The sequence below is a fragment of the Molothrus aeneus genome, unplaced genomic scaffold (genome assembly GCF_037042795.1).
Source record: "Molothrus aeneus isolate 106 unplaced genomic scaffold, BPBGC_Maene_1.0 scaffold_198, whole genome shotgun sequence".
NCBI lineage: Eukaryota > Metazoa > Chordata > Aves > Passeriformes > Icteridae > Molothrus > Molothrus aeneus.
Window position 1 is genome coordinate 142,615 of NW_027098861.1, and position 6,291 is coordinate 148,905.

A 6,291-nucleotide genomic window follows, 5' to 3' on the forward strand; every position below is an offset into this window, starting at 1 on the left:
GCCGGGAACGGGACACCGGAATGGGGACAAACAGGGATGGGACACCGGGATGGGGACACCGGGAACGGGAGTGGCACCGGCACCAGCACCAGGGACAGATGGCACCGGGACCGGGCACGGGGATGGCACAGGGAAAGGGACACCGGGGATGGGGACAAACAGGGATGGGGACACCGGGAACGGGACTGGCACCGGCACCGGGGACAGGTGGCACGGGGGTGGCACAGGGAAGGGACATCGGGATGGGGACACCGGGGATGGGGACAAACAGGGATGGGGACATTGGGAACTGGACTGGCACCGGCACCGGGGACACCGGGAACGGGACACGGGGAAGGGGACGCCGGGATGGGGACACCAGGAACGGGGCTGGCACCGGGATGGGGACACCGGGACCGGGACACCGGGGTGGGGACACCGGGAACGGGACACCGGGATGGGGACACCGGGACCGGGACACCGGGGTGGGGACACCGGGAACGGGACACCGGGATGGGGACACCGGGATGGGGACCCCGGGAAGGGGACACCGGGGTGGGGACACCGGGAACGGGGCTGGCACCTGGAAGGGGACACCTGGACCGGGCACGTGGCACAGCAGGGACAGGGGTGGCACCGGGACACAGGGACAGGGACACCGGGAACGGGGGTGGCACCGGCGATGGGCACGTGGCAGCGGGGACAGAGGGGACAGCGGGGACAGCGGGGACAGCGGGGACAGAGGGCACAGGGACAGGGGCGGCACCGGGAAGGGGCACGTGGCAGCGGGGACAGAGGGCACGGGGGTGGCACCGGGACACTGGGAATCGCGGGGTGGCACCGGGGACAGCGGGACAGGGGGTGGCACCGGGGACAGCGGGACAGGGGGTGGCACGGGGCAGGGGACAACTGGCACGGGGGTGGCACTGGTGACAACGGGCAGCGGGCAGGCGACAGCTGGCACGGGGGTGGCACCGGGCCAGCGCCACCGCCCGGGCTGGGGACAGGCGACACGCGGGTGGGGGGGGGATGCGGGAATTTGGGGACCCCAGACCCCCCCCGTCCCCAAATTGTCCCCAAATTGTCCCCAATTGTCCCCAATTCCCCGCTCACATCGCCCCCCAGCGGCTCCAACCGCCGCGCCCGCGCTGGCCACGCCCCCGCCAGCTGTCAATCAGGGGATGCCACGCCCACTCGGAGCTGATTGGATGAGGGCGAAGGGGGCGTGGCCGGGAGAGTCCAAAATGCGGCGGGGGGGGGGGTCGGTATGGGAACCCCCCCCCTTTTTTGGGGGGTCCGGATGGATTCGCCCGTTTGGGATCCAATGGGGGACCCCACAGGGAACCCCGAAATTCGGGATTCCGTAAAACCACAAAATCAGGGACCCCATAGAGACCCCCCTAGATTTAGGGGACCCCATAGAGACCCCCCCAGATTTAGGGGACCCCAAAGAACCCCCAAAATTAGGGACCCCATAGAGACCCCCCAAAATTAGGGACCCCATAGACCACCCCCAAATTTAGGGATCCTATGGACCCCATAATTGGGGGTCCCCATAGACCCCACCCCATTTGGGACCCCATAAATCCCCCATCAGAGACCCCATAAATCCCATTCCCCCCCAAATTCCCCATTTAGGATCCCCCAAAATGAGAAAACCCCAAACCCCATTTCCCCCTCAGTTCTCCCATTTAGGATCGCCCCAAATTCCCCATTTAGGATCCCCCAAATTCCCCCCAAATTCCCCATTTAGGATCCCCCCAAATTCCCCATTTAGGATCCCCCAATTTCCCCCATTTCCCCCCCAAATTCCCCATTTAGGATCCCCCAGAATAAGAAAACCCCAAATCCCATTTCCCCCTCAGTTCTCCCATTTAGGATCCCCCCAAATTCCCCCCCTAATTCCCCATTTAGGATCCCCCAAATTCCCCCATTTCTCCCCCAAATTCCCCATTTAGGATCCCCAAATTCCTCATTTAGGATCCCCCAAAATAAGAAAACCCCAAATCCCATTTCCCCCTCAGTTCCCCCATTTAGGATCCCCCAATTTCCCCCATTTCCCCCTCAGTTCCCCCATTTAGGATCCCCCAATTTCCCCCATTTCCCCCTCAGTTCCCCCATTTAGGATCCCCCAAATTCCCCCATTTCTCCCCCAAATTCCCCATTTAGGATCCCCCAATTCCTCATTTAGGATCCCCCAAAATAAGAAAACCCCAAATCCCATTTCCCCCTCAGTTCCCCCATTTAGGATCCCCCAATTTCCCCCATTTCCACCCCAAATTCCCCATTTAGGATCGCCCCAAATTCCCCCATTTCCCCCCCAAATTCCCCATTTAGGATCCCCCAATTTCCCCAAATTCCCCCATTCAACCCCCAAATTCCCCATTTTCCCCCCAAATTCCCCCAAATTCCCCATTTAGGATCCCCCAAATTCCCCTTTTAGGATCCCCAAATCCCCTCCCGGGGGCCCTTTTAGGGCCGCCCCACCCTTTATCAACCCCCGCCCCTTATCAGCCCCTTCCAGCACCCCAAAAAAACCCCAAAAAAACCCCAAAAAGGCCCCGCCCCTTCCCCTATAACCGCCCCCTTTCCCCGGGGGTTTTTTGGGGTTTTTTGGGGTTTTTTGGGGGTCGGGGGCGCCTTTTGGGGTCACCCTACGAGCTCTGACCTTTCCCTGCAGCTGCCGCGGCCCGAAATAGGATCGGGACCGGGGGGAGGAGGGGAGGATTTGGGATTTTGGGGTGCCCCGCCCCCATAAAGGGCCACCCCAAAACAAAAAAAAAAAAACCCCAAAAAAACCCCCCAAAAAACCCTAAAAAACCCCAAAAAACCCAAAAAACCCCCCAAATTTTAGGGGTGGATTTGGGGTTTTTGGGGGGGTTCCTAAAAGGGATTTGGGGTTTTTATTTAGGGGTGGGGGGGGGGATCCTAAAAGTTCCCAGTGGGGTTTGGGGGGGATCCTAAAATCCCCCAAAAAAGGATTTGGGGGATCCTAAAATGTTTCCTGTGGGATTTGGGGGGTTCCGAAACCCCAAATGTGGAATTTGGGGGGTCCTAAAAACCCCAAATGTGGATTTTGGGGATCCTAAAATGTTTCCTGTGGGATTTGGGGGGTTCCGAAACCCCAAATGTGGAATTTGGGGGGTCCTAAAAACCCCAAATGTGGATTTTGGGGATCCTAAAAAGTTCCCAGTGGGATTTGGGGGTACCCAAAACCCCAAATTTGGGATTTGGGGGTTCCTTAAATTTTCCGGTAGGATTTGGGGGGTCCCTAAAACTTCCATGTAGGATTTTGGGGCTCCCAAAACCCCAAATGTGGATTTAGGGGTCCCCAAAACTTCTCTGTAGGATTTAGGGGATCCCAAAACCCCATTTAGGATTTGGGGGATCCCAAAAATTCCCAGTGCGGGATTTGGGATCCCCAGATTTTCCCTATAGGATTTAGGGGTCCCCAAAACCTCGTACAGGATTTGGGGGTTCCTAAAACCCCAAATGTGGATTTGGGGGATCCTAAAAAGGTTCCTGTGGGATTTGGGGTCCCTAAAAGTTCCCAATGGGATTTGGGGGGTCCTGAAACCCCAAATGTGGATTTGGGGTCCCCAACAGTTTCCTGTAGGATTTGGGGGATCCCAAATCTTCCCTGTAGGATTTAGGGGTCCCCAAAACCCCAAATGTGGATTTAGGGGACCTCAAAAGCCCAAATATGGATTTGGGGTTCCCTGTGGGATTTAGGGGACCCCAATACCGCAAATGTGGAATTTGGAAGTTCCCAAAACCCCAAATGTGGATTTAGGGGTTCCCAAAACCCCAAATGTGGAATTTGGGGGGTCCTAAAAACCCCAAATGTGGATCTGGGGATCCCAAAACCCCAAATGTGGATTTAGGGCACCCCAAAAACCCCAAATGTGGATTTAGGGGCCCCCAAAACCCCAAATGTGGATTTAGGGGATCCCAAAAACCCCAAATGTGGATTTAGGGGATCCCAAAACCCCAAATGTGGATTTAGGGGATCCCAAAAACCCCAAATGTGGATTTAGGGGATCCTAAAAGCCCCAAATGTTGATTTGGGGTCCCCAACAGTTTCCTGTAGGATTTGGGGGATCCCAAAACTTCCCTGTAGGATTTAGGGGTTCCCAAAACCCCAAATGTGGATTTGGGATCCCAAAACCCCAAATGGGGAATTTGGGGGGTCTTAAAAACCCCATAAAAGATTTGGGGGTTCCTAAAGTTCCCAATGGGATTTGGGGCGTCCTGAAAATCCCAAATGTGGATTTGGGGGATTCTTAAATTTTCCTGTAGGATTTAGGGGATCCCAAAACCCCAAATGTTGATTTGGAGTCCCCAAATGTTCCCAGTGGGATTTGGGGGTTCCCAAAATCCCAAATGTGGATTTGGGGTTCCCTGCAGGATTTAGGGGATCCCAAAACCTCAAATATGGATCTGAGGATACCAAAACCCCAAATGTGGATCTGGGGGGGTCCCAAAACCCCAAATGTGAATTTCGGGGACCCCAAAACTTCCCTGTGTGATTTGGGGGTTCCAAAACCCCAAATTTGTGATTTGGGGGTTCCTTAAATTTTCCTGTGGGATTTGGGGGATCCTAAAATGTTCCCTGTAGGATTTTGGGGTTCCCAAAACCCCGAATGTGGATTTGGGATCCCAAAACCTCAAATGTGGAATTTGGGGTTCCCTGTGGGATTTAGGGGATGCCAAAACCTCAGTTGTGGATTTAGGGGTTCCCAAAACTTCCCTGTAGGATTTGGGGGATCCCAAAACCCCAAATGTGGATTTAGGGGTTCCCAAAACCCCAAATGTGGAATTTGGGGGGTCCTAAAAACCCCAAATGTGGATCTGGGGATCCCAAAACCCCAAATGTGGATTTAGGGCACCCCAAAAACCCCAAATGTGGATTTAGCGGATCCCAAAGCCCCAAATGTGGATTTGGGGTTCCCTGTGGGATTTAGGGGATCCCAAAACCCCAAATGTGGATCTGGGGCACCCAAAACCCCAAATCCAATTTTGGGGTCCCTGCCCTCCCCCAGTGCTGCTTTGGGGTCCCTGTCCCATCCTCCCCCACCCCAAATGTGACTTTTGGGGTCTCCCAACCCCAACCCAATTTTGGGGCCATTTCCCATTAAAACAAACCCCAAAACCCCCAAAATAACAAAACCCCAAAATAACAAAACCCCAAAACCCCCAAAACCCCCAAAACCCCCAAAATAACAAACCCCCAAAATAACAAAACCCCAAAACCCCCAAAAACCCCAAAATAACAAAACCCCAAAATAACAAAACCCCAAAAACCCCAAAAACCCCAAAAAACCAAAACCCCCAAAACCCCCAAAACCCCCAAAATAACAAAACCCCCAAACCCCAAAATAACAAAACCCCAAAAACCCCAAAAACCCCAAAATAACAAAACCCCAAAAACCCCAAAAACCCCAAAACCCCAAAATAACAAAACCCCAAAAACCCCAAAAACACAAAACCCAAAAAAACCAAAACCCCAAAATAAGAAAACCCCAAAATAACAAAACCCCAAAACCCCAAAATAACAAAACCCCAAAATAACCCCAAAAACCCCAAAATAACAAAACCCCAAAAACCCCAAAATAACCCCAAAAACCCCAAAACAACAAAACCCCAAAAACCCCAAAACAACAAAACCCCAAAATAACCCCAAAACCCCAAAACAACAAAACCCCAAAAACCCCAAAATAACAAAACCCCAAAATAACAAAACCCCAAAACCCCCAAAAACCCCAAAATAACAAAACCCCAAAACCCCCAAAACCCCCAAAAACCCCAAAACAACAAAATCCCCAAACCCCAAAATAACAAAACCCCAAAATAACAAAACCCCAAAACCCCCAAAAACCCCAAAATAACAAAACCCCAAAACCCCCAAAACCCCCAAAAACCCCAAAACAACAAAATCCCCAAACCCCAAAATAACAAAACCCCAAAATAACAAAACCCCAAAACCCCCAAAAACCCCAAAATAACAAAACCCCAAAACCCCCAAAACCCCCAAAAACCCCAAAACAACAAAATCCCCAAACCCCAAAATAACAAAACCCCAAAATAACAAAACCCCAAAAACCCCAAAAACCCCAAAATAACAAAACCCCAAAATAACAAATCCACGCCGACACCGCTGCTGCTGCCACCTCGCATTTGTTCCTCGTCCCCAAACGCTCGGGGACACAAAAAGGGACACAGAAAGTCCCTTTTGGGGCCACCGCGCACACACAGGGACAACGGGGCCACCCCGAAGGTTTCGGGGCGCCCCCAAAGGCCCCCAAAAGGCCC